Source organism: Leptonychotes weddellii, chromosome 8 (assembly GCF_054177405.1).
Source record: "Leptonychotes weddellii isolate Sample4059 chromosome 8, ASM5417740v2, whole genome shotgun sequence".
NCBI classification, from domain to species: domain Eukaryota; kingdom Metazoa; phylum Chordata; class Mammalia; order Carnivora; family Phocidae; genus Leptonychotes; species Leptonychotes weddellii.
In genome coordinates, this window is record NC_138376.1 from 27,477,647 (window position 1) to 27,502,248 (window position 24,602).

Consider the following 24,602-nt stretch of genomic DNA (forward strand, 5'->3'; position numbering starts at 1 on the left):
GATACTTGCAGGAGGAACTTGGTGACATAGTAGTATCTGAATTTCAGAAGAAACCGAAAGGGAGAATAAATAGATACTCCTGGAGGACCCCCCTCCCCCGCCTCCCGCGCAGACCCACCCCACCCCAACCACATCTGCTATCTTGAGTCTGTGATGCCAACGGAGATACCAGGCTCTGAACACACAGACATTAACTGCCCAAGGACACATGCCCTGGGCTGGAACCCGAGAAGGGGGTTGGGCAGGGGCAGGTCACCTCAGCTGAGCGATCACATTCCCTGGCAGCTGTCCAAGGGGCAGCTCTGGCTGCACCTGTTTGTGGGGAGATTTGCTTTTATCAGTGTTGACACAGCAGCCTGGCCAGGGAGTAGCAGAGTAATAAATAAATGAGAGAGTGAGAGGGGAAAAAAAAAAGGCAGGAGCCACCGAGGCGAGGCAAAAATGCTGAGGTCTTTTTTTGCTTTTTGTATGTCAGCGCGTTCAATCCAGTTTCCCCACCCCTGAAATCTCCAAGGATCGCGGACCGGCCTTGGCATGGGAGCTCTGGGTCTTAAAGAGATAGAATTGCAGATCGGAAGCACCTGAAGATCCTTGTGTGCCAACGTCCCTCACCAACAGATCTCAAGGTTACTTGGTATCCTCACCTGCCACTTAACAGTTTGTCAGGAAGCTCAGCAGGAAGGGAGTTCCTTCCTCCCTCTGCCAAGTTTCAGCATCAGGGAGACAGTATGATTAAAGTGTAGGTTTTAGAGTTAGTCAAATCTAGGATCAAACCCCGGTGCTGTCTAGCTGTGTGATTTGGGGTATGCTAACTAACCAATCTGAGCCTCAGCTCCTCTCCAGAAATGGGAAAACAAAACAAACTATTGTCGCAAGGATGCAAGTGACGATATAAGCCAAGGCTTAGAATAATTCCTCAGTATATATGTTCACTCAGTTGCTATTATTACCTATCAACAGCCCCTCAAGTTTTTTCTTTTTTAAGATTTTATTTATTTATTTGAGAAAGAGTGCACGAGAGGGGGTAGTCAGAGGGAGAAGCAGACTCCCCACTGAGCAGGGAGTCCGATGCGGGACTCGATCCAGGGACTCCAGGATCATGACCTGAGCAGAAGGCAGTCGCTTAACCAACTGAGCCACCTAGGCACCCTCAAGTTTTTTCGAAAATGTCCCTCCCCCCACAAAAAAAGAGAAACGGATCTGTTCCAGAAACGGCAGAAAGAGCCTACAGCACTCTGTCTCCAGAACAGGGCCAAACGTGACCTCTTAGTTTCTAGTTTCTCGGCCTTGCCTCCGGTCTTCAGGGGCTGCAAACCAGCTCACCTCCATTCTAGTCCAGTTCGGGGCATAAGTCCAGTTCAGATGCAAACAAACCTGGTCATCACAAGCCACCTGACCAAGCCCAGCAATAAACTGCCTTTGTAAAAATTACTCGCAGTGAGTCACTCCCGCGTTTCAGACTTGGAGGTAGTTTCTGCAGAGGGCAGGCTAGTGTCACAACTAAGAAGGCAGCTTGCTGCTGTCAGACCACTGGACTCTAACCCCAGCCTTGGCAGCTGCCCGTGACAGGTTATTTAACTTTCCTAAGCCTTGCTCTCCTTATCTGTAAAATGGGCATAAGAAAGTCCCGTAAGCTTGTTGTGAGGCTTGAATGCATGAAAAAAGCATGTAGTGAGTGCAGGACCCAGAGAAAGTGCTTCATCGTGTCCGACTGGCGGTCATTGGTGTCTGATGAATGAGGCCAGGGACTGTGTCATAATCATCCCTGTACCCCCAGGTCCTCAAACAAAGCCTGGTGTTGAGTAGAGTACAGTAATGTTTGAGGAATGAATGAATGCAAGGCCCCTGCCCTCAAGAAGTTAAATCTACCCAGGAAACAGAAGGCGTAAAGTGCCGATGGCACTCAGGCACAGGAGACTGCAGAGGGTTAAAAGCCATTCTGCCAGTTCCGAAGCCCCAGAGGCAGACGGTCCCTTTGATCCCTGTTTCATCTATCCAGGATGCTTTCAAGAGAGGAAAACAGGAAGTATCCCTGATAGCCCAGTTTGCTCTGTTTTTTTTTGTTTTTTTTTTTTTTTAAATGATGAGGGGTGGGGGGAGAATGGTCCTCTGGGTCACATTTTGCCAGTAAATCAGCCTCCTTCCTTTCACATCCTGGGGCTTCCAAAGGGGCTGATAAATAGCTTCTTGCTCAATGCAGAGAGAGAGAGAGAGAGAGAGAGGTGTGGTCCAGAAATGAGAAAGCTGACAGGTTGGGGTTCCTTAGTGGACTGCAGGTGTTTCTAGAGCATGTCCTTTGCATTCACTCCCTCCCTCCCTCACTCACTGTTGAACAAATGCCTGGCCTTGGTCAGAGGACCCTAGGGTTACAGCTCAGTGTCTAGTGTCCTGTGTATAAACAGTCCAAAACAAAGGACAGTGAACTCAGAGAGGATGGGCCAAACACGGAAAAGCGAGAATGCTCTAAAGGAGGGAAATGGCAGCGTGATGAGCAAGCAGTCTTAGGAAAGAAAAACGGAGCGGAACAAAAGAAAAAACCTGGAGAATAAGTATTTCAGAAAAACAAGAGAGCTGCTTCTTTTTTTTTAAGGTTATGTATTTATTTTTAGTAAAAATAAATGAACGTGGGGCTCGAACTCACGATCCCGAGATCAAGAGTCACATGCTCCTCTGACTGAGCCAGCCAGGCGCCCCAAAAGATTGCTTCTAAGAATTTGCAGCCAGGGTCGTAAAGGCCTTATAATAAAATAACTGGACACAGAGTCCATGCAGAAGGCCATCACCTCCAGGGGCACACAGGATGGCAGGAGTGGACAGAAGCAGGAAGGGGAAGAAGAGCTTAAGACAGCAGATCCGACTCTGACCTAGCCAGCCCAAGACAGCATGGGCTAACCCTCAGTGTGCTAAATTCACAGCCGTGTTTGTTTCATAAGTTCACTTATCCATTTGCCCATGATGGACAGGAGAGAACTTTCTAGAAAGGTGCAAATATTCTATATTGCAGTAGAGGTGGAGTTTACATGGGCAAATCTATTTGTCAATGTCACACAGTTAAGATTTCTGCATTTCAGTGTTTGCAAATTTCACCCAGAAAAAAAACTATACAAAATAACCAAGCGGGAGGGGCTAGGGGTACAGATGAAACAAGAAAGACGGAACAGTTAATGACAGGCTAAGCATCCGTGGGGGTTCATTATATCATTTGGTTGACATTAAATTTGGTTTGAAGTTTTTGATGATAAAAAAGGTTGGTTTTTTTTTTTAAGTGCCTACAACGTGTCACTGTTGTTGTTAAGCAAGTCCCTTTGGGGTTATCAGCAAGGCAGCTGAGACATAATCTAATCCAGCCATCCTGTTATAGATGAGGAAACAGAGGTGCACCTTGACTTGTTCAAGGTGTTCTCAGATATCCTGCAGCAGAGCTGACGCTGGACTATCAGGCCGTCCAGGCCGGAGCAGTGCCCTTTTGACCTTTTCAGCCGTCACCCACTTGTGGGGAGTCAGCTGGAATTCGCCCCTCACCCTGGGCTGCCTTGCCAACCCCCAGGCCCAAGGAGGTGCAGGGAGGCCCCGTGGGCGGGAGGGTGGGGGGTCTGTAGGCTGCAAACCACTTTGCTCTCCACTGCTTTCATTCTGAAAGGTAATCCTGAGCATGCAGAGAATTCCATTAGGTTCCTTAGCTGCCCCTTCCAAAGGCAGAGAAGGAAACCCGGACAATGAAAGATTTCCAGTAACCAAGAGCTGAAATTACAAGGGGGCCAGAGTCCCAGCTCGGTGGCCAACAGAGGTGTTGCCTTAGGGTGGTCCCCTCTCTTGCCTTGGTTTCCACTCATCTGTAAGAAGAGAGTGAAGAAGGGGCGCCTGGGTGGCTCAGTCAGTTAAGCGTCTGCCTTTGGCTCAGGTCAGGATCCCAGGGTCCTGGGATCAAGCCCCGCCTTGGGCTCCTTGCTCAGCAGGGAGCCTGCTTCTCCCTCTCCCTCTGCCTGCCTCTCTGCCTACTTGTGCTCTCTCTCGCTGTCAAATAAATAAAATCTTTTTTTAAAAAATGTACATACCTTGATTTAAAAATAATTTATGAAAAAAAGAAGGGAGCGAAGAAGACTTTCGGGTTCTATTACTTTACGGGGTTGTCAGGAGGATCTCAAGAGGTGTGGTTAGGACAAGCAAAAAGAGCAGTAACAGGAGGCAGGGGGAGGTGGGGAAGCAGGGAGGCTTCTGCGGGATTCTTAAATAACTCTTTCGGGTTGTGCCTCAAGCAAAAGACTTTTTTTTTTTTTAAGATTTTATTTATTTGACAGAGAGAGAGACACAGTGAGAGAGGGTTGTGCCTCAAGGAAAAGACTTTGGGGGGGAGGGGATACTGGATGTCTCTGCACTAGGCCAGACGTAGTGTTTTGCTTTCTCCATAATATCTCATTTACTCCTCAAAATACCTTAGAGGGACTCGGCTACTATGATTTTGCTCATTTTCCAGATGAGGAAAGAGGCACAGAGACCCTTAAGCTGCCCGCGGCCTGACAGCCGGAATGGGCAGAGCGAGGACCCAGAGCGGGGCGTCTTGCGGCGGGAAGGCCACACGGTCTTCGGAGGGCCGAGTGGCTGTGGAGGCTCCCGGTGACCTGGGCGTCGGACTCACCGTCGGGAGACCGAGCCTCGAGTCCTCGCTCAGCTGTTGATTAGCCCCGTAACCTGGGCCGAGTCACGTGGCCTCCTGGACCGTCCGTCTCTCCCGCTGTACCGCAGCGATAATAAAACCTGCTCCACCTACCTCTGGAGAAGGGGGTGAGGCTTCCTTGAAATCCCTGATACTGCAAGGGTTGTTGTTGTTTTTTTTTTTTTTTTTTTTTTGCTGCCAAGGGCGACAGAAATGAAGCCATCACGATTATTTTTTCAGAGACGCATTCCTGGACTATCACATGGGGACATTCCAGCTCCTCATCTCCCCGGCCCACCCTCAACACCCCCCCGCCCCCCGCACCCTGACCGGTGGTCAGAACCGGGGCCTGGTGGAAAGGGGGAAAGAGAGGGTCACAAACCGTGTCAGCTTCAGGATTCCCCAAACAAACAGAGTAGAGTGTTGGCTTCACGCTCTACACTAGGCCCCAAGTTCAGTGAGGGCCCCTTTTCCTGTTTGTCGTAAAACAAACAGGCTTTCAGCTACTTGAGCAGGATTTAACTGGCGATCGGCCTTAGAGATAAGTGGATCACACTCAACAAGCTCACATGAGAGTAATTTGTACCCAAGAGCAGTTTATAATTTATATTTTGGAATCCCCAGGAAGCTACCGTTGCAGCAGACTAGAGACAGTCTCCCCATAAACTGTACACCCCCTTCTGTCCAGGCCTGAAATAACGAAGGAACAAGAGAGATGAGAAGCAGGCATGAAATCAGTCACTCAAATGTGTGACTAGCTGACTGCAAAAATTAGGGGCGCCTGGGTGGCTCAGTCAGTTAAGCGTCTGCCTTCGGCTCAGGTCATGATCCCAGGGTCCTGGGATCGAGTGCCGCGTCGCAGGGAACCCGCTTCTCTCTATCTTTGCTCGTGCTCTGTCTCTCTCTGTCTTTCTCAAATAAATAAATAAAATCTTAAAAAAAAAAAAAAAAGGCTGTAAAACTGTGAGAACAAGATGTTTCCGTTTATCTGTTTTGTATACCCACCCCCACTCCCTTACCCTGTGTACCTGAAGCACTTAGCACAGCACCAGAGCACAGAGAATGTTTGAGAAATTAATGGAATTGGGGGGGAGAGAGTGCAGGGGTTTTACAGCCATCCTGGAAGTCAAGGCAAAGCCCAGTATGTGGCTTTTCCACAGGGTTTGTGCCCCTTTGTTATGCACACCCTCCCCCAGGCCCCAGACACTCACTGTCCACCCACTTCTCATGCCGCTTTCAACTCAAAGCTTAGAGGGACTGTGTGTTTCCAAACCTCAAATCAGGAAACAAGGCCTGACAGAGTATTTGAAACCAGGAATCTATATTCCAGAAGGATTTGTGCCCTTCGGTTTGCACTTGAATTTGTAATATCCTCCTTCTGCATTTTGGCAGATTTTGCTCCACCCAACTTGCCCATGGACAGCTTCCCTTCCAGAGATTGGGTTGACTCCTCAATACATATAGAGAGATCCCGGGAACTCCTAAGCAGACCTTCAAATTCACTCGCCCGGTGGCTTGGTGGTCCCCTCCGCTAGATTACCATCCACTACTCAGAGCACAGGCGGGGTGGATAACAGAGTAGGGTCAGGATTCTCCCCAAGGGGAAAGCCCTCGGGTGCTGGGCGGGGCAGGAGGAGCCTTGGATTCTCACTGCACCTCTGCTTCTAATCGGTGGTGTGTCCTTGGGGGGGTCACTTCTCTCTGGTCTCGCTGTAAAGCGAAGGAGTGTGGCGGATGGCACAGGCTCGAAGCCTGAGTGACATCTTGCAATTCAAGCACTCAGCGAGTGGGATGTGAGAATTTACCCACATACTCTGCTTTTCCTCCTGCAGTTTGGGGATAAGCTGTCTGGCTCCTATCTAAGGCAAACACCTTCCCGGGCCACTAGATCCCATCCCCCGCCTCCGGCAATGCTCTCTCCTCTGCCCTACATCATCTGGTTTTCCCTCTTCACGAAATCATTCCAAACAGCCTATTGATATATTCAAATGCGGGGCTCTGGGTGGCTCAGTCAGTAAGGTGTCTGCCTTCGGCTCAGGTCATGATCCCGGGGTCCTGGGACGGAGCCCTGTGGGGAGCCTGCTTCTCCCTCTCCCAATCTCGCTCGCTGTCAAATAAATAAATAAAATCTTTTAAAAAACATATTTAAATGTGCTATCATTCCACCCATCTTATTTTTTTTTAAGATTTTATTCATGGGCGCCTGGGTGGCTCAGTTGGTTGGGCAACTGCCTTCGGCTCAGGTCATGATCCTGGAGTTCTGGGATCGAGTCCCGCATCGGGCTCCCTACTCAGCGGGGAGTCTGCTTCTCCCTCTGACCCTCCCCCCTCTCATACTCTCTCTCACTCTCTCATTCTCTCTCAAATAAATAAATATCTTAAAAAAAAAGATCTTATTCATTTGACAGAGAGAGACACAGCCAGAGAGGGAACATAAGCAGGGGGAGAGGGAGAAGCAGGCTTCCCACTGAGCAGGGAGCCCAATGCGGGGCTCGATCCCAGGACCCTGGGATCACGACCTGAGCCAAAGGCAGACGCCCAACGACTGAGCCTCATACCACCCATCTTAAAAAGAGTCTCTCCTGACCCTACTTCCCCTCCAGCTTCTCTCTTGAGCCCGTTTCAGTCACCACATAACTGTCCAAACTGCTCTTTGTTGAGGTCAACAGTCCTACTTTATCCCCTGTCCCCTGCTGTGATTAGACCTAAAGGTCATCGTTACTCGTCATCTTAACTTGACTGCTCAGTGAGGATCAGCTGATCCTTCCTTCTCCCTTTGACGCTTTTTCTCTTGGCTTCCAAGACACTATATTTTCTTGGGAGATCCTTCAGGGTAGGTTCTCCTCATCTCCTTCACCTCTAAATGTTGGAGGGTCCTGGGGCTCGATCCTCGTATCTGTACCCAATCTTCACCAAGCCACCGGTGATCTCATTCAGTCCCATGGTGTTAAATGCCATGTGAGTTAGCCTAGGTTCTTCTAGAAGCAAAATCTTAATCAAAGGTTTGCATGCAGGTAGTTTATTTGGGAATGAAATTCTAGGGAGCAGAAATGAGGGACAGGGTGACAGAAACAGAGAAGAAAGGAGAAACCAATTCAAGAATGCATAACTGAGCTGACCACCACTATGGGATACAGACGCTTTTCTCCACAGAAGCTTCTAAGGAGATTCAGAACTGCCTGTCAAGGGATAAAAAGGGATCCACATTTACCTGTCAGCTTCCCTTTACCATTGGTTAAGGGCGGCCCCATGAGCATCAACTCCCCCATAATTCTGGGTTACACATATGGTGGTGCTGAGGGAGTTTCTATGGCTGTCCTACAGCCCCCCTTGTACAGGAAGCAAGAGGTACACGGGGAGGTAGGGGTGAGGCACTTTTCAGTTCATACCCATTGCAAATCTGCATGACATCAAGCTGGGGGAAGAGGCAGGGCCAAGACAATCTACAGAAATGTCTGATACACCATCTATACCCCAATGGCTCTCACCTTTCTATCTCTAGCCTGAACCTCCCCCTTAAATTCCAAACTCACGTATTCGTTGCTTACTCCGGATTTCCACCTGGTTGTCCCTCAAAACCTGCTCCATTCATAGTCTCCATCCACCCCCCCCCACCCCCGCCCCCATGGCATCTCCATTAATGGCAACTCTATCCTCCCAGATGTTCCTTCCTTCCAAGGCAAAGACCTTGGAGACATCCTTGAGTCTGCTCTACATATAATCCATCAGTAAATTAAGCTGCCTTGACCTTCAAAACATATCCCAAATCGGGCCGCTTCTAACCTCTACTCCTTGTCCAAGCCACGCCACCAGCCCTCGACTGGATTGCTGTCAGGACCTGCTAATCAGCCTCCCTGTTTACTCACTTACCCACTCACATCATTCTCCGTTCTCTGCGGCGGCTAGGGAGCCTTCTAAAACGCACGTCAGATAATGTCGCTCCTCGCCATTTCCTTTCCCCTTCCCTGCTTTGTATTTCTCCATCACACTTATCACTGTCTGACATAATATAGACTTTCGGTAGTTACGTATTTAGTCTACTGTTGTCTCCTTCTACTAGAATAACAGGGAGAATTTTCGTCTATTTTATCCCCAGGACCTAGAACGGTGCGTGTGCATGAGGGGAGTACAATAAATATTTGTTGACTAAAGACCATGTAGTTCAAGCCCATGCACTTTACACATGAGAAAACTGTAGCCCAGAGATATGACCAGGCTAATTACACTGTACAGCCTTTTTTTTTTTTTTTTCTTTTGCGAGGCCTTCTCGATGCCTCAGCTGGTGTTCTGAATAACAGGTCTCCATCTTCAGCAGCGTTAATTGTTAGTTGTTATTATTATGAATGTTGGCCGTCTAGCCAGTGTGAGTAGCAGTTCGTAGTCAGGCTCAAATGCAGCTCCACGACGTCACTAGAGAACACTTCCATTGGAAACGTAAGTAACCCGAGACCATATAGTGCAAATGCAACAAGCAACAACTGAGGGGATTCAAGGTGAGGGAGAGCCTCTGCGGTGTTGGGAGAGAGAAATGCAGCCCTGAGATCCCTGAGGGAGAAAGTGAGTATTTCAGGTGCAGAAGCAGCAAGAGGAAGGAAGACAAAATTACTAAAATTACTAACCCCTAATCTATACCATTCTCGGCCCCTCCGTTCAGCAGGGTAGAATGGCAAGTGTGCGAGGACTTTGGGATTGACCTGGGGGGTTAGTTCTACTTGGCTCTGTTCCAGCTGTGTGACTTGGGCAAGTCACTTAACCTCTCTGAACCTACAAAATGAGGACGATCATCCTGACCCCACTGCGTTGTGAGCATTACACGGAATAACATAAAAAAGTACTTTTTTTTTTTTTTAAGATTTTATTTATTTATTTGACAGAGAGAGAGACAGCGAGAGCAGGAACACAAGCAGGGGGAGTGGGAGAGGGAGAAGCAGGCCTCCTGCCGAGCAGGGAGCCCGATGCGGGGCTCGATCCCAGGACCCTGGGATCATGACCTGAGCCGAAGGCAGATGCTTAACAGCTGAGCCACCCAGGCGCCCCATAAAAAAGTACTTAGTAGAATGACGCGGACAAGCAATAAGTAATGTTAAGGTTCTTGATATGATTCTTTGACTGGAATCACAGGAGTATATAGCAATAAGGTGCCTGAGCCAATCGGGAGAACGTTGTGACCGGTATCGAGGAACGTTAAAGATACAGGGGCCAGATGATGGAGGACACTGAATGCCAAGCTGGAGTCCTGGCACTGTGATGTTACTAAAGGATTTTTTTTTTTTTAAGATTTTATTTATTTGAGAAAGAGAGAGCACAAGTGGGGGAGAGGGCGGCAGAGGGAGAGGGAGAAGCAGACTCCTTGCTGAGCAGGGAGCCCGACATGGGGCTCGATCCCAGGACCCTGGGATCATGACCTGAGCTGAAGGCAGACGCTTAACCAACTGAGCCATCCAGGCGCCCCGTTACTAAAGGATCTTGACCAGGGAACACACAACACTCAGTGCCTATGATGAAGAGAACACGATGTCCAGAAGACCAACGGGAAGGAGCAGCCTGCCACCACTTAGCCCCACTGCAGGTCCCTGTTCATCTCCCATCACTGCTATTTCCTGTCCTGTCGCAGCGACCTGTTTCAGGTCTCTGTACCTCCTGGAAGTTCAGGACACAGTCATCCCTACCATCAGAGCGTGGCACAAGGCCTGGCACATGAGCATTCATTCTAGTCTTAATAACCTACACTAGCCTCTATGGTAAGAATTCAAGTGTGTGATGATGGGAGCCAGGGTGGGGATAGTGGCCATGAGAATGGGCAGGGTCAAATCATAGAAAACCCGGGGGGAGAGACGGCAATTGTTGCAATTCTTTTTACATAGAAACTGAAGAAGACGCACAGTCCAGGCTAAGAGGGCATTTAAAAGCACTGAACCCAAATTCTACCACCAGGTAGCCGGTTGAGCCTGGATATGTCATTTGCCCTCTCTGAGGCTCAGTTTTATCTAGCAAATGGGGATATGCCTGCTCTACCTTCCAGGGTTGTAAGAATCAAATAGATTGTGTATATCTAAATGATTTGTAAACTGTCAAATGTTTTTAAAAGGTAAAGTGGAGGCTGCCTAGGTGGCTCAGTCGGTTAAGTCGTTAAGCATCTGCCTTTGGCTCAGGTCAGGATCTTGGGTCCTGGAATCCAGCCCTTCATCCGGCTCCCTGCTCAGCGGGGAGTCTGCTTCTCTCTCTGCCTCTACCCCTCCCCCAGCTTGTGCTCGCGCTCTCTCCCTCTCGCAAATAAATAAATAAAATCTTTTAAAATAAACTAATTAGGGACACCTGGGTGACAGTCGGTTAAGCGTCTGCCTTCGGCTCAGGTCATGAGCCCAGGGTCCTGGGATTGAGCCCTGCATTGGGCTCCCTGCTCGTTGGGAAGCCTGCCTCTCCCTTTGCCTGCCACTCCCCCTGCTTGTGCTCTCTCGATCGCTCTCTCTCTGAACAAATAAATTAAAAATAATAATAATAATAAAATAAATAAAATCTTTTAAAATAAGCTAATTGATTAAAGAAAATGTAAAGTGATGTTAGTAATAGGCTTGTGATTAATTCCCCCATCCTATTCTGGTCAATTCTTCATTTAAAATTATGAAGGGACTGTCTTTAAAGTTTTCAAGCTAAGTCACTTCACAAACACTTATACAAGTTTTGTTTTTCTTTCTCTGTAAAGAGAAGAATCAAAGACCTCAGGGCTTTAGGTAGAGTGAAGGGTAGGGGAGTAGCCGCTCTGCAGCAACCAGGCCAGGACAGAGAACAGCAAGAAACCCGAAGGTCTGAGCTGGTCCTTCAGCCCCCAGGTGAACGAAGGCGCCCCTGTCCTGAGATCTGCCCGCTGCTTCAGGAAGCTACCACCAGGCGCTCCACTCCTCACCCAGGGACTAAAACAGAAGATTGCCCATCTGAATATTAAATTATAAATTACCATTGTCAGAACTAGAGCAGAGATAAGAAAGACACTCTTTTAAAAGGCTCAGCGGCTCCAGGAGGCTAGGTAGTACTGAAGGAATTTTGGCATACATTAAAACTGCAAGTTCCCAGGCCCCACCCCAAACCTCCTGAACCCCGATCTGTATTTAACAAGATTCCCAAGAGATTCCTGTGCAGATACAACTGTAAAGCCTCCATGAAAGGGAGGGTCAGAGGCAAGGAGAAGGAGGAGTTACAAAGGCTCAAGGTGACCTTGCATAGCTAAGCACTATCTGGCCAGAGAAAGGGGTCTTGGCCAAAAGGCCAGGGATATTAAGGTCCCACAGGCAAGGTCATCCCTGCTGTGGAGATGGGTGAGTCCGGATACCCAGCCCAATGCTCTTGAGCTTTCAAGTCATCTGACCATTCCTTGCAATCAACCTGTGTTACCACTAGGCTTCAACTTATAGGACATAACGTGCTGGGCGTGTTGATGCAAAGACATGTTTGCGTCTGACAGACATTTTTCTAGTTGAAAACTAAACTGGCATTTTTCTTTGATATACGAATCAAACAAAGTCAGAGAAGGGCACACTTCTGGAGTCTGATCAGTGAAACTGGGTGATAATTACACAGCCCTGTCCCGAAACATCCCAGGCCTTTTCCAATAACCGTATCTCATCTCCATCCAGCCTCGATCCTAGAATTTCTTTTTTTTTTTTTAAAGATTTTATTTTATTTATTTGACAGAGAGAGAGAGAGACAGCTAGAGAGGGAACACAAGCAGGGGGAGTGGGAGAGGGAGAAGCAGGCTCCCGGCCGAGCAGAGAGCCCGATGCGGGGCTCGATCCCAGGACCCCGGGATCACGACCTGAGCTGAAGGCAGACGCCCAACGACTGAGCCACCCAGGCGCCCCGATCCTAGAATTTCTAGCTGTATCACATAATTTGGCTCAGCTAGTCCTCTGGCCTCACATTGCTAAATTCTGCACTACCCACTGGTAAGTTCCCTGAGGGCAGCCAAGGTGTGCGACAGAAAACTTGATGGCCTGGGTGCCATGAACTGAAACCCAGAAAGGAAAGGAAGTGCCTACAGTAAAAGAAACCATGATTTCTTGTCTGGGGAGTATTTCGCTGAGGTATTGGTACTGAAAGAACAGGAAGCAGAGTAAATGTGGAGCACTGCGGGAGGGGCTAAGTGAATTACGGTATAGGTATGTCCTGTATATAGTCAACACGGTGCTATGCAGTTAGAGTCCACGTGGATTCCGTGTAGTAATCTGGAAAATACTACTCATGATATATATTCTGCGACCATCAGAGTCTCAGCAGGAAACAGCACAATCAAAATTGGGAACTTTGAAGAGAGCTTAATAAAGGGACTATTTGCAAAGGTGTGAGCAGCGTTTGGAAAAGCAACAGAGCAGAGGGGACCTGCTTCCACTTCGAGGCTCGGCCTGAAGGGGTAAGTGGGGCCCTTCTAGGAACACGGAGAGAGAACTACCTGGAGGAGAGCCTCGAGGGTTCCCCAGCCAGGAGCTGTGGCCTGTGGTGGAGGGACTGGGCTCGTCTGCAGGGATCTGGAAGGGAGGGAGGTGGAGAAGGAATAGCTCTCAAACCCAACCAGAAGCCAAGGAGGCAAAAGGGCACCCAGCTGACCACTGGAGCGCAGAGCAGGGTGAAGGCGCTTGGTGAGAACAACCTGCAGGAGCAAAGGGAAGATGCCCAGCACCCTAAACTTACTGGGGAGGGAAAACAAGCCACAATGCGAAACTGTAGGTATGCTACAGAGACGTTAACACTACATATGCATTTGAAGAGCTCGAAGGGAAATCTACCCAAAAGATGATCATTACCGCAGGAAAGCGCTGGGGACCGGACCGGGGATTTTGGTAAGGTGGAGGGTTGTTGACTTTCAATGACTGATAACGTGGACTATGTTACTTTTCTAATAAAACGCAATCAATGAGGCGAGCTGAGGAAAAGCGTCTGGGGGAGGAGGTGGGGCAGGCAGCCCCTGGAGGCTCCTTCTGGTATCCTTCCAATCGCTTCGTTGTACAAAAGGGAAGAAATGACTCGTTCAGTCATAGAGCAGGTTAGTGGCAGGCTGGGCAGCAATCTGGATCGGCCCTCCCCATACCCACGCAGGTTTCCAGACGCTCCTCACCTCTCCATTCGGCCCCACGCCACCCCTCCCCGTCCCCCTTCCCCCTTTCCCTGCCGCCACAAATCCTTGAGCTACTCCGAGACTCGAGGCAGCTCAACAGCCTCACACCCTTAATCTCACTGTCTGAATGATAAATCCTGCAGGACAGCTCGTTCCATTCAAGCCCTTCACGCTCTCCTTTGAGTAGCTGGGTGGTCTCTTCCGCCCAAGCGGGGGCTGCTTGCCCTTGCTTCCACTTAGCATTCCCCCAGGAGTCGAGGACTTCCCGGGAGCCAGGCATTCGCCTCCAAAACAATATCCAGATACGACCCGGCCCTCCCAACCCCCGTTCGGGGGCCAGACCAGAAAATAAAGCCGCGTGGGCCTTGCACCCCTGGACAGAATCCTTTGTCTGGGTTGGAAACAGCCTGAAAAGATGAAAGGGGGCCTCCCCTCCGACCTCTTCACCTCTTGTTATCTTGTGCCCACTCCCTTCAGACTCTCCGAGGCAGACGGCAGCATTTTCCCATGGTCGCTGGGGTTAACAACGTCTTAGCAGCTCGCCGAGAGCGGAATGTGAGGAATGTACCTGCCTGAGGGGCGATTATTTTCATCAAGGACAGGCTGAAATGGATAATGAGGTCAAAATCAAACGCCATCTCTTTCTCAAAGGACTCTGTAAAGAGAGGCTATTAGATATAGTTCATTAGTTAGGGGGGTGGGGGGGTGGAGAGCTCCTTTTGAGACTGCAGCTTGAAGAGAGAGGAAGGCGTTCTGCCAAGTTGAGATTCTTTCCAAGTCAGCGGGGGGCTAAGTTTAGACGCAGATTCAAGCCTTATAGGTCCGAGTTTCAGGTACAGGCAAGTGACATCCTGGACTCAAAGGGGAAGATTTGCAAAAGAACGTATCACAACGATACCAGTGGGGGCCACGGTAAAAAACAAAAACAAAACACCTAATGCCCCAGAATTGAATTTGGAAAACTGACGAACCAGAGTTTACTTGTAAAAATACATTTATCGTATGTTAGCGACTTTTTACCACGGCCCCTGTCTTCATCATTGCTGCCGTCACCGTAATTCAGGCACTAAACTCCCCACCCGGAGCCCCCAGATTTTATCATGACTTGTAAACTGGAAGCTCCTCAGCCCTTTCCTTTCCAACCCATCCTGCATCCCACACAGGCTCATCTTAAACTGCGTGTTATCTGTGCCCTCAAAAACTTTCATTGTTCACGAAGGCGGAACGTGAAAAGATAAGTGCTTCCCTTTTGCTTGATATCCCCATAAAATGGAAGTTTAAACTCTAGATGGCATTTAAGGCTTTTCAAAACCGGAGCCTAATCAGCTTTCAAGTTGGAACACCCCCCTCCCCGTGCTCCCCCACCCCACCACCACACGCATATTTAAAAGACCACTTTCCAGTAATACCCCCAACTTTGTGACCAGGGTCTCAAGGCAAATGCCTTGGGCTGTGGCAATGTACAATAAACTCGCTATGTTTCGGTTCTTCTTTGGGGTTAATTTTCCCATGGAAAAAAAACAATAAACGGAACTTCAGCCTCAGTTCAGTTTACACACAATCACTTGCTGGAACACCGTGGGGAGGTAAAGGCCAAAGCCAAATGAGTGGCCTCCCAAGAGTGCCCCGTCAGACAGAAGGGGGCCTGGACATGAACACACAAACACACATGTGAGAAAAAAGCGCACGCCTCCAAAATGCAAATCTACAAAGTGCAAGGAAAAGAACCAACTGGGAAGATAGACTGCAGTGGTTAAAAGAACGCAGGCATTTCCTAACCTGGGCTAGTCTCTTCATGGCTCCCTCAGCCTCAGCTTCCTCACCTATAAAATGGGTTGTTGTATTAAAATAGGAGATGTGAGTAAAGCACTTAGCACACTGCCTGGCATACAGTAAATTCTACAAATGTTAGGTTTGATGATGATGATGATATAGACGGACACCTGCAAAAGTTGTTTGCAGGAAAAAACAAGCCTGCTCTCTGTGGAACATGCTGGACTCCCAAGTTCCCTGATCAGGCTGTGCTCACTCAGGCTTTGTACCTTTGCCCCAACTCCTCTCTGGGTTTGGAATGTACTCTCCCCTCCTCCTATCTCTGTTCAAAGGACACCTTCCCAGACCAGCCCCTCACTCCGAGCCAGGCAGAAGGAATTCCTTCCTCCATTAAGGGACCATAGCTCCATGATGGCACTTCTTATTTTGTATTAATAATGGCTTGCTTAAATGTTGGTCTCCAGAGTTAGAATATTAACCTCTAACCCTATTATTAGCTTTGGAATTCTCAGTGTCCAACACAGTCCCAGATCTAACTCGCCCATATGGGTGCTCCGAAAGTATCTGTGGAAGGAATGCACAAAGAACAAAGAAGTGGCTGTAAGTTGCATGGTTTCACACCAAATCCCACCCACCTAGTCTCTCCACCGTCAGACCCCTGCCGACACCTGTTGGAGGGAACTGCTGCTCCTAGAGGCTCCCTGGGACCTAGGAGGGTATTAACTGCATCTTCAGCTGTTGCCTCCACCCCACCTTGTGTGACCTGCTGACCAGCTGGAGATGCCACAAGGAGCATGACTCAGGGTGGCCAAAAGATAGTTTCGTCCCCAAACGACAGAATTCAGTTACACGTTAGTAGCCCAAGCTGCTACTCGAGGAAATGTCTGCAAATCGATCTGTAGAACGTAGTTTATCAACACTGACAGCTTGGCAGGCTGGCATTCTCTTTAGCTCCTAGGAAGCTCAGAGGAACCAGGTGATAACTGATCACTCTCCATTTTTGTCCAGTAGTCACGAAAGACACAAACGATCCTGGTTCTTCTCCCTAATTCCAAGTATTCATCAGATTCAAGGGGATATAAGATCTGTGGTCTTGCAATAGGACAAAGATACTGGGTCCTCACAGAAATAAAGCCGGTGACCTCCAGCTCATTAGCACCTGTGACATCCAAGTGAACTTAATGGGCCCCAGCCAGAACTTCAGGGCTGCTAGAGACCTAACACAGGGCAGTAATACTAGAGAGGTGATATAAGAAATGATTAGTTATGGGACGCCTGGGTGGCTCAGTCAGTTAAGTGTCTGCCTTTGGCTCAGGTCATGATCCCAGGATCCTGGGATCAAGTCTCTCATGTGGCTCCTTGCTCAGCGGGGAGCCTGCTTCTCCCTCTGCCTCTGCCCTTCCTCCCATTTGTGCTTTCTCTCTCTGACAAATAAATAAATAAATCTTTTTTTTTAAGATTTTATTTTTTTATTTGAGAGAGAGAATGAGATAGAGAGAGAGAGAGAGCATGAGAGGGGGGAGGGTCAGAGGGAGAAGCAGACTCCCTGCTGAGCAGGGAGCCCGATGCGGGACTCGATCCAGGGACTCCAGGATCATGACCTGAGCCGAAGGCAGTCGCTTAACCAACTGAGCCACCCAGGCGCCCCTAAATAAATAAATCTTAAAAAAAGAAATGATTAGTTATGAAATGATCCAGTTAGATTTCAGTCACTTTAGGAATTTACCACTTACTCGCTGTGGGAATATGCAGGTATGTAAATTTCTGAGCCTTGGCTTTTTTCATCTTTTTTTTTTTTTAAGAATTTAATTATTTATTTATTAGACAGCGAGCGAGAGAGAAACAGCATGAGAGGGGAGAGGGTCAGAGGGAGAAGCAGGCTCCCCGCTGAGCCGGGAGCCCGATGTGGGACTCGATTCCAGGACTCCGGGATCATGACCTGAGCCGAAGGCAGTCGCTTAACTGACTGAGCCACCCAGGCGCCCCTTGGCTTTTTTCATCTACATAGTGGGGATGATAACCTAAATCAGAGGATGGAGGTAGGAGGATTAAATGTGACAATGTAACCTGCACGTAGTGAGTGAATCCTTATTAAAAGGTAGTGGAAAGGGGCGCCTGGGTGGCTCAGTCGTTAAGCGTCTGCCTTCGGCTTGGGTCATGATCCCAGGGTCCTGGGATCGAGCCCCGCATCGGGCTCCCTGCTCCGCGGGAAGCCTGCTTCTCCCTCTCCCACTCCCCCTGCTTGTGTTCCCTCTCTCTCTGTGTCTCTCTCTGTCAAATAAATAAATAAAATTTAAAAAAATAAAAAATAAAAGGTAGTGGAAAGCTACAGACATACAGCCGAGGTAATGGTGGCCCAGTAAATAAGCAGAAATTAGGGAATGTGTATGCCTGTGGGTTGGGAAGGAAGAGAAAGGGGAGGATGGCTGCTCTAGGATAAATGTCAGTCTCCAAGACAAGGGCGGGGGGAAGGACTGAAGTGAAGAGGTGGGTGTCAAAGGTGATGAAGACATCTATCACAAAGTCTGGGTGTTACCTGTTCATCTAACGGCCCCCACCTTCCTAGCCACGTGTCCTGCCTTGCCCTGCTCTACTAGATCTACTAGGATCCCACAGGGAACCTGGGAGGGTCACTCAGTTATGATTTTGCATTTTAACTTCTTTTTTTTTTTTTAAGATTTTGATTGATTTATTTGAGAGTGGGGTGAGGGGCAGAAGGAGAAGCAGACTCCCCGCTGAGCAGGGAGCCCCATGCGTCTCGATCTAGGGACTCCAGGGCCATGACCTGAGCCGAAGGCAGACACTTAACTGACAGAGCCACCCAGGCGCCCTACACTTCAAGTTCTTGAGGGAAATCTTGGACATCATTAAGTCCCACCACACCATTTTATCAGTGAGGGAACTGAGGCCCAGAGTGAAAGTCGGACTTGCCCCAGGTCATCGTTCTAGTCCTGGCTTTGCCACTAACGTGCTCCTGTGAGGCTTTGGGCAAGTCACTTTGCCTTTCCGAGCCTGCAGTTTCCTCCTCTGTAAAATGAGAGGTTTGCAGTATTTAGAGACCGAAGTTCCCTCCAACTGACTTTTGCTGTATTAAAATAATCATTCTTTCTACCACTCTCAAGTGTAGACGTTGGATTCCTCACTCCCTGCCCCCCACCTCCCCCCACACACCCATCTCACACACAAAAAGTCAAGAAAAGACATGTTTGGATACCCTTTGAGCTTAAGTTTACCCGAGTGCTAGTTTTCACCGGGGGTAAGGACAAGAAGAGAGTGGTCCCACAGAAGAAAGTGCTGAATGCTGATGGCTCCTGGGCGCTTGCCCAGTGTGCCCAGCCGCTGTGACCCGGTCCCTGCAGGGCTAAGCGCTGGCAGCACAGTGGGGATAAATAAGGCCAGCGATCACCCCTTACATGGCCATCCCCAAGCTGCCCGGAATCCCTGGGATTACGCAGACTTCTGGAGCTCTTGGGGCAAGTGCACATCACCTGCTGCCACCACAAGTGTGCCTGGGCTCCGGCAGCCTCTGTCTTGTGACTGAGGAATTTTTAAATGGAAGCTCTGAGCTCACAGAAAAAGAAAATGTCTCCCTGATGTCACCCAGTTGCTGCCAATTCATCAGCTCAAGTTAAAGGTCAAAGAGGGGGAAGCCACTGCTCCAGGGTCCCGTGGCTGCTCCCTCAGACGGGGCTTCCCTTCCAGCAGGCTTCCCACCAGCCACCCAGGCCGGGCCAGCAGTGGAAGCCAAGCCGAGAGCTGTTTGCATTTCCAGGGCACGCACAGAGGCAGTCCTGACGCCGCTTCGCTGCTTCTGCCCTTCGCAGACATGAACCGATCCATCCTCCCGGCCCTCTCCCGCAGTCGGGGCGCACCCTGCAACCCGGACACAATGCCGGCCTGAGCGGCCTTCCCCGGGATCGCTTCCAGGCTAAAACCAATTTGGCACAGAAGTTCCTGGGGGTATTTTAATAACTAAATGCTGTGCTCAAAGAGCAAAGAGTAGGAGCCCCGCGACTCGGGACGACAGCCTGCTCCCATGGCTTCCTAGGAGGGAGAACTTTGCAAGTGACTGAGCCTCTCTGAGCCAGCTTCCTGACCTGGAAAGTGAGGTGAAGAATACTTAACCTCCCAGGGCTTTGCTGAGGATTCAATGTGAAGCTCTGCTACAGGGCCTGACATGTTGTAAGTGCTCAAAAAAATGTCAGCTTGGAACCAAGACCCGCAGCGAGAACTGGACAAATCACTTAATCCCTGAGTCTTCACTTCCTCATCTGTCCAATGGGGTAAGAAGCACATGTAATTGACAGGGTCGCCCTCAGGGTTCAGGGACACAGATACACAGCAATGAACACAGCACCCAGCACTGGAAAAATAAATCGTGGCTGCTGGGACTCCCCTCTCCATCAGTCAAACTGGGATCTGTAGGGACGGCCTGCCGTAGTCATGACAAAACACCTTCTCCAAGCCTGACACGGTCCTCGGCCCCCTACAAGTCATAATCCAGAGTTAAAGACGAGACATGGGAAAACATGTATATATATGGTTCAAACATGGGCACAGAAACAAAATTTTTTTAATTCGTTTTTAGGGTTTTCCCTTTTGGGGAGACTGTTTTCAATTGTGGCCTAAGTTTCCAAGGAGAAGAGAGAGATGATAAAAGTTACACAGGTGAGAGAGAGGATTAAGTGGGCCGACCACAAGGAACCAGTAGATGGAATGGGAAGTGACGTCAAGGAGGAGAAGGAGGTTGAAATAACTGAGTAATAAGATAGCAGTGGATTTCTCTAGAATTGGAAGGGACCACAGACTAGTTCTCTACTTCAAATGTAAGGAACAGGGCACCTAGGTGGCTCCGTCGTAAAGCCTCTGCCTTCGGCTCAGGTCATGATCCGAGGGCCCTGGGATCGAGCCCCGCATCGGGCTCCCCGCTCAGCGGGAAGCCTGCTTCTCCCTCTCCCACTCCCCCTGCTTGTGCTCCCCCCCTCTCTCTCTGTCAAATAAATAAATAAAATCTTTTTTAAAAAAAAAGATGTATTTATTTGGGAGAGAGAAATAATGAGCGGGGGGAGGGGCAGAGGGAGAGAGGAGGAAGCAGACTCACCGCTGAGCAGGGAGCCCGATGCGGGGCTTGATCTCAAGACCCTGAGGTCCTGACTTGAGCTGAAACCAAGAGTTGGAGGCTTAACTGACTGAGCCACCCAGACGCCATATGCATCTGACTCTTGATCTCAGACCAGTCTTGATCTCAGGGTTGTGAGTTCAAGCCCGTGTTGGGCTCCACGCTGGGTGTGGAGCCTACTTTTAAAATATATATATATATATATATATATTTTAAGTAACAAATGTAAAGAACAGCCCTGGAAAGACAATGACAACGGCCAGAGCCTGCTCAGAGTGGCTCACCGTGCTCACCCAATGCTGAGTGTGGTTCTCCTTCTTGGGCACCGTGGGTGCCCCCAAACACAGACTTCTGCCGCAGTGATTGACTGGAGGCTGCCCCCTGCAATCCAGTCTGCAGTCAACCCGAGTTCTCCCAAGTTCTCCCGAGTTCTCCCTCCCCCCTGGTATCCCCCATCCTCCGCTTCTGGCCCAGGGCTTCTGGCCCAGGGATGTTCCGGGTGAGGTTTTTCTTCGGGGCTCCTCATTTCCTCTCAGTACACTCTCACAGTGTCCCCAACAGGTGAGCCCTGGCAGCCTCTTCCTGCATCTTTCCTCTTACCCTTAAGACAAAGGCGTTCAAGGCTCTTGGTTTTGTATTTCCACGGGCTATTAATATTTTAATGACAAGACCTAGAGAGTCGACATAAATATATCACATTCTGTAAACATTTCTTGAGCCTCTGCCTAGTTACCAGACACTACTCTAGTCCTTCTACTTTCTCACTGCTAGCCTATCAGCTTCCCAGAGGCTTCAGGTAAGAAATAGAGAATCACAGTGCGCGACCCTCCGCACCCTCCTGCCCTTCAAATGCGGCCAACGACCAAGTGTTGTGAGATCTTTCTTCTGTCTCCCACACGTGTTTCTCCCTCCCTGTTTTGACTGGGCACCTCACCTCAGCCCTTCCTAGTCTGTCATTTGTACCCCTGCGTCCAGAGCCTCAACCTTCCTCCAACCTATTCTGCACAACTGCATCTTCCTCAAAAGCCTCCTTCATCACCTTATCCACCCCCCCCCAACTCCATCCAAATCCTTTGATGCCTCCCCCCCCCCCCCCCGATTTCATTCAAGGTTCTCTGTGACCCTGCCCGAACTCTCTGGAGCAGGATATATTCATAGAGCCCTGCCTCACCCAAGACAGGGGTCTCAGGGAAGGAAGGAGGAGGGGGGTCTGGGTATCAGTCTGACTAGAGGGCTGTGTACCCAGGAGGGCTTTAGCGCAATGTGGCCGGGCAAAAATCTGAATCATAGTCAATGAGGGCAGCCAAATTCCTATCTGGGAAATCAGGGCAGTCTGAAGGGTGAGGCCAAGCCGTAAACAGAATGAGTAATGAGGTCAGAAGCTGGTGGGGACCAGAATCATGTCTAGATGCAGTTCAAGGAAACGGAAATGGTACAGGACTGAGGCTGTGGATTGAATTATAAGAAGGTATGGTGCTCTACATGGGGATGGGGGCGGGAAGAGCAGCCCTCGAAATCTCCCCTCCCTCTGGCTTTGCTCTTTGGGTTTTCATGTGTGTGGAAATGCCCGTCTTCCCTGCCCCGCAGTTTCCCACGCCTCCCAGGGCCCCAGCACTGCCTAGTGACTTGTCCAAGGTAGTGTGGTGGTGGATGTGGAAACAGAGCTCCGTCTCCCACCTAACAGGGGATGTGCTAGGGAAGCAAGCTTAAACTCACGCTCGTCACATCTCCACCTCTCAGATTCCTCAGCTGTAAAGCGAGGACAACAATAAAGCTACTTCATAATAGTGTTACATAATAATACTACTCTGAGGATTAGCCAAGCAAATATTTGTAAAACGCTTAGAACAGTGCTTGGCACATAGTAAATGCTGTATAAGTGTTAGTTAAATAAAAATAAGGTGCACAGCTGGTAAATAGGGCCAGTACTCAAAGTCAGTTCTAATTTTAACGTTCGAGTCCTTAGATCCTCCACTAAGGTCAACAGCAGGTTATGATGGACTAAGCTGACTATAGGGCTTTCAAAAACTAATTTTCATGTCAACAAAGAATAGAAAAACATGCTTTTGGCTTATTTTCCTTGGGCCCAACAGAAATATCACTTGAGTTAGCACCCTTTCCTGTTCTTAGGAAACCACTAAGAAATCCAGACGGACCAGTTCAAATAATAGTTTCCAACCCAAATTTAATAAACCTTTCAAAAAAAAAAAAAGTCAAACTTAGAAAATGACTGTGGGTTCAGGAAAGAACAGCATAGGAGTGCCTGGCTGGCTCGGTCGGCGGAGCGGGTGACTCTTGATCTCAGGGTTGTGTGTTCGAGTCCCCAGCTGGGTGTAGAGATTACTTAAAAAAAAAAAGGACCAGTGTAGATTAGGGAAGCTGGGCTTAGTCTGGCAAGGGTCAAGGCTACAGCTCTCCTTGGAGAGCTAGCCAGAGAGCAGATAAAACAGAGGAAGAAACACTGTATTTATTTTCCAAAACTGTTGGGGGAAGGTGTTTGGAAAAGAGAGAAAGGAGAGGGAGAATGTGTTTGGTTTGTAAAATGATAAAAAAGGGACTGAGTGTATTGTTCTATGGCTCAGTAGCAATTCAAAGAAGACAGTGCAAAAGGCTGCTTGCTTTAGCAATCTATCAACCAGAAATCTTTATTAACTGAACCTCTCACTCGACTACAATATGGCACTAATAGATGTTCGAAAATGATGACCCTGATAGACTGCAAGATCCGAAACAGCTTTCTGAAACAAGAGAAAAAAGATGAAATGAAGCTTGGTATGGTTTGTGACAAGTGTATTTTATTGTATTCTAATTTTTCCCAAACAAGCAATATTTTTGTCATCTGTTGTATGGGGGTGATTTATATGCCATCTAATAACTCCCTACCCATCCTATCACTAGGACAATACGTTTGCCTAATTATGGTTGGTATCAGGGTTTAATAAATATTCCTTTTCTCTGGACACGCTTTCCCCATTGCTTGCTTCCGTGTTCCCGAGCCCTGTGCTTTATGCCTGTCTCTGCCAGAACGTGACCCGAGGGTCCTCCACTATCTAGAGTCTTCCCCAAAGGAGCTGTCCCTGGCCCTTCCAACCACTCACCCTGCTTGGCACACTTTCACACCGGGGTGGAGGTTTTGAGGAGGGCGCTCTCTTTCTCTTAAGACCACGAGGAAGGACACCGGCCTGGGTAGAAGGGAAGGAAAGAGCACAGCTCTTGGGAGGTAAGGCCTCGGAGCGCGGGGCGGCGACAGCTGAGTGGCGTGGGGCACGTGGCCCGACTGGAACAGGCACCGAGCCGCAGGGACCGCCCCGGGGACGCCCGAGACACAAAGCAGAACCCAGCTCGTGCCCGCCGGGCCCCGGATCCCTCAGCCACAGAGGAGGTTCTCCCGCCTTTATTACCGTCCCACTCCTCTCGCGCCCCTCCTCGGCCCGCACTTCGGGCTCCGCATACCACAGGGGTCAGACCCAAATAAAACCCATACATGGACTCCATCCTCGGGGCACAGCCTTAGCTTACCACCTCGGACCGAAGATGGCCCCGGCTCTCACCTCCCTTCCCCACCCCCGAATCTCTGCTTGTAAACACCAGTCACTTGGTAACACCCTCAATCAGACGCCTTTGGGCTATTATTCATCACCGACTAACCTTCAACCAACTTCATCTTCACAGGCCTCCCCCCAGAAGAGAGGAAATTCCACAGCTCTGAGGTGATGTGAAACGTGTTCTGCACGCCCCGGCTCTCTTTCTTTCTCTCTCCCCAGCCAGTTCCCAAACTGGGTTTCCCGGGCCCCCCCTGGACGCGGCCTTCCCCCGTTCTCCCCCCCTCCTCCCTCTCCACCCCCCTCCCTTCTTTCCCTCTCCATTTTACACACTGTAACCTGATAGGCTGGAAATGCAGCCTCTTTCATCTTCCATTTCCCACATCCTGAAAGTCCGGAGAGAAGGAG

The 24,602-nt window shown here is 49.4% G+C and overlaps 2 long non-coding RNA genes across 4 annotated transcripts in view; one reads left to right on the forward strand and one right to left on the reverse strand.

The window, feature by feature from the left end:
* Positions 1–22,032: 22,032 nt before the first annotated feature.
* The window catches only part of LOC115941185 (uncharacterized), a 7,555-nt gene continuing 4,985 nt past the window's right edge, over positions 22,033–24,602 (forward strand). The window contains exons 1-2 of one of the 3 annotated variants that reach the window (XR_014147645.1): positions 22,033–22,120; positions 24,325–24,362. This is a non-coding gene — a long non-coding RNA (uncharacterized LOC115941185). Of the gene's footprint in view, positions 22,121–23,336; positions 23,425–24,300; positions 24,363–24,602 lie in introns of those variants that run through there. The other 2 variants (XR_014147643.1, XR_014147642.1) reach the window with 2 other exon arrangements.
* LOC115941184 (uncharacterized) lies at positions 23,305–24,433 on the reverse strand. Its single transcript, XR_004075937.2, has 3 exons — positions 24,301–24,433; positions 23,751–23,834; positions 23,305–23,390 (listed from the first exon to the last, which is right to left on the reverse strand). It is a non-coding gene; the product is annotated as an uncharacterized LOC115941184 (long non-coding RNA).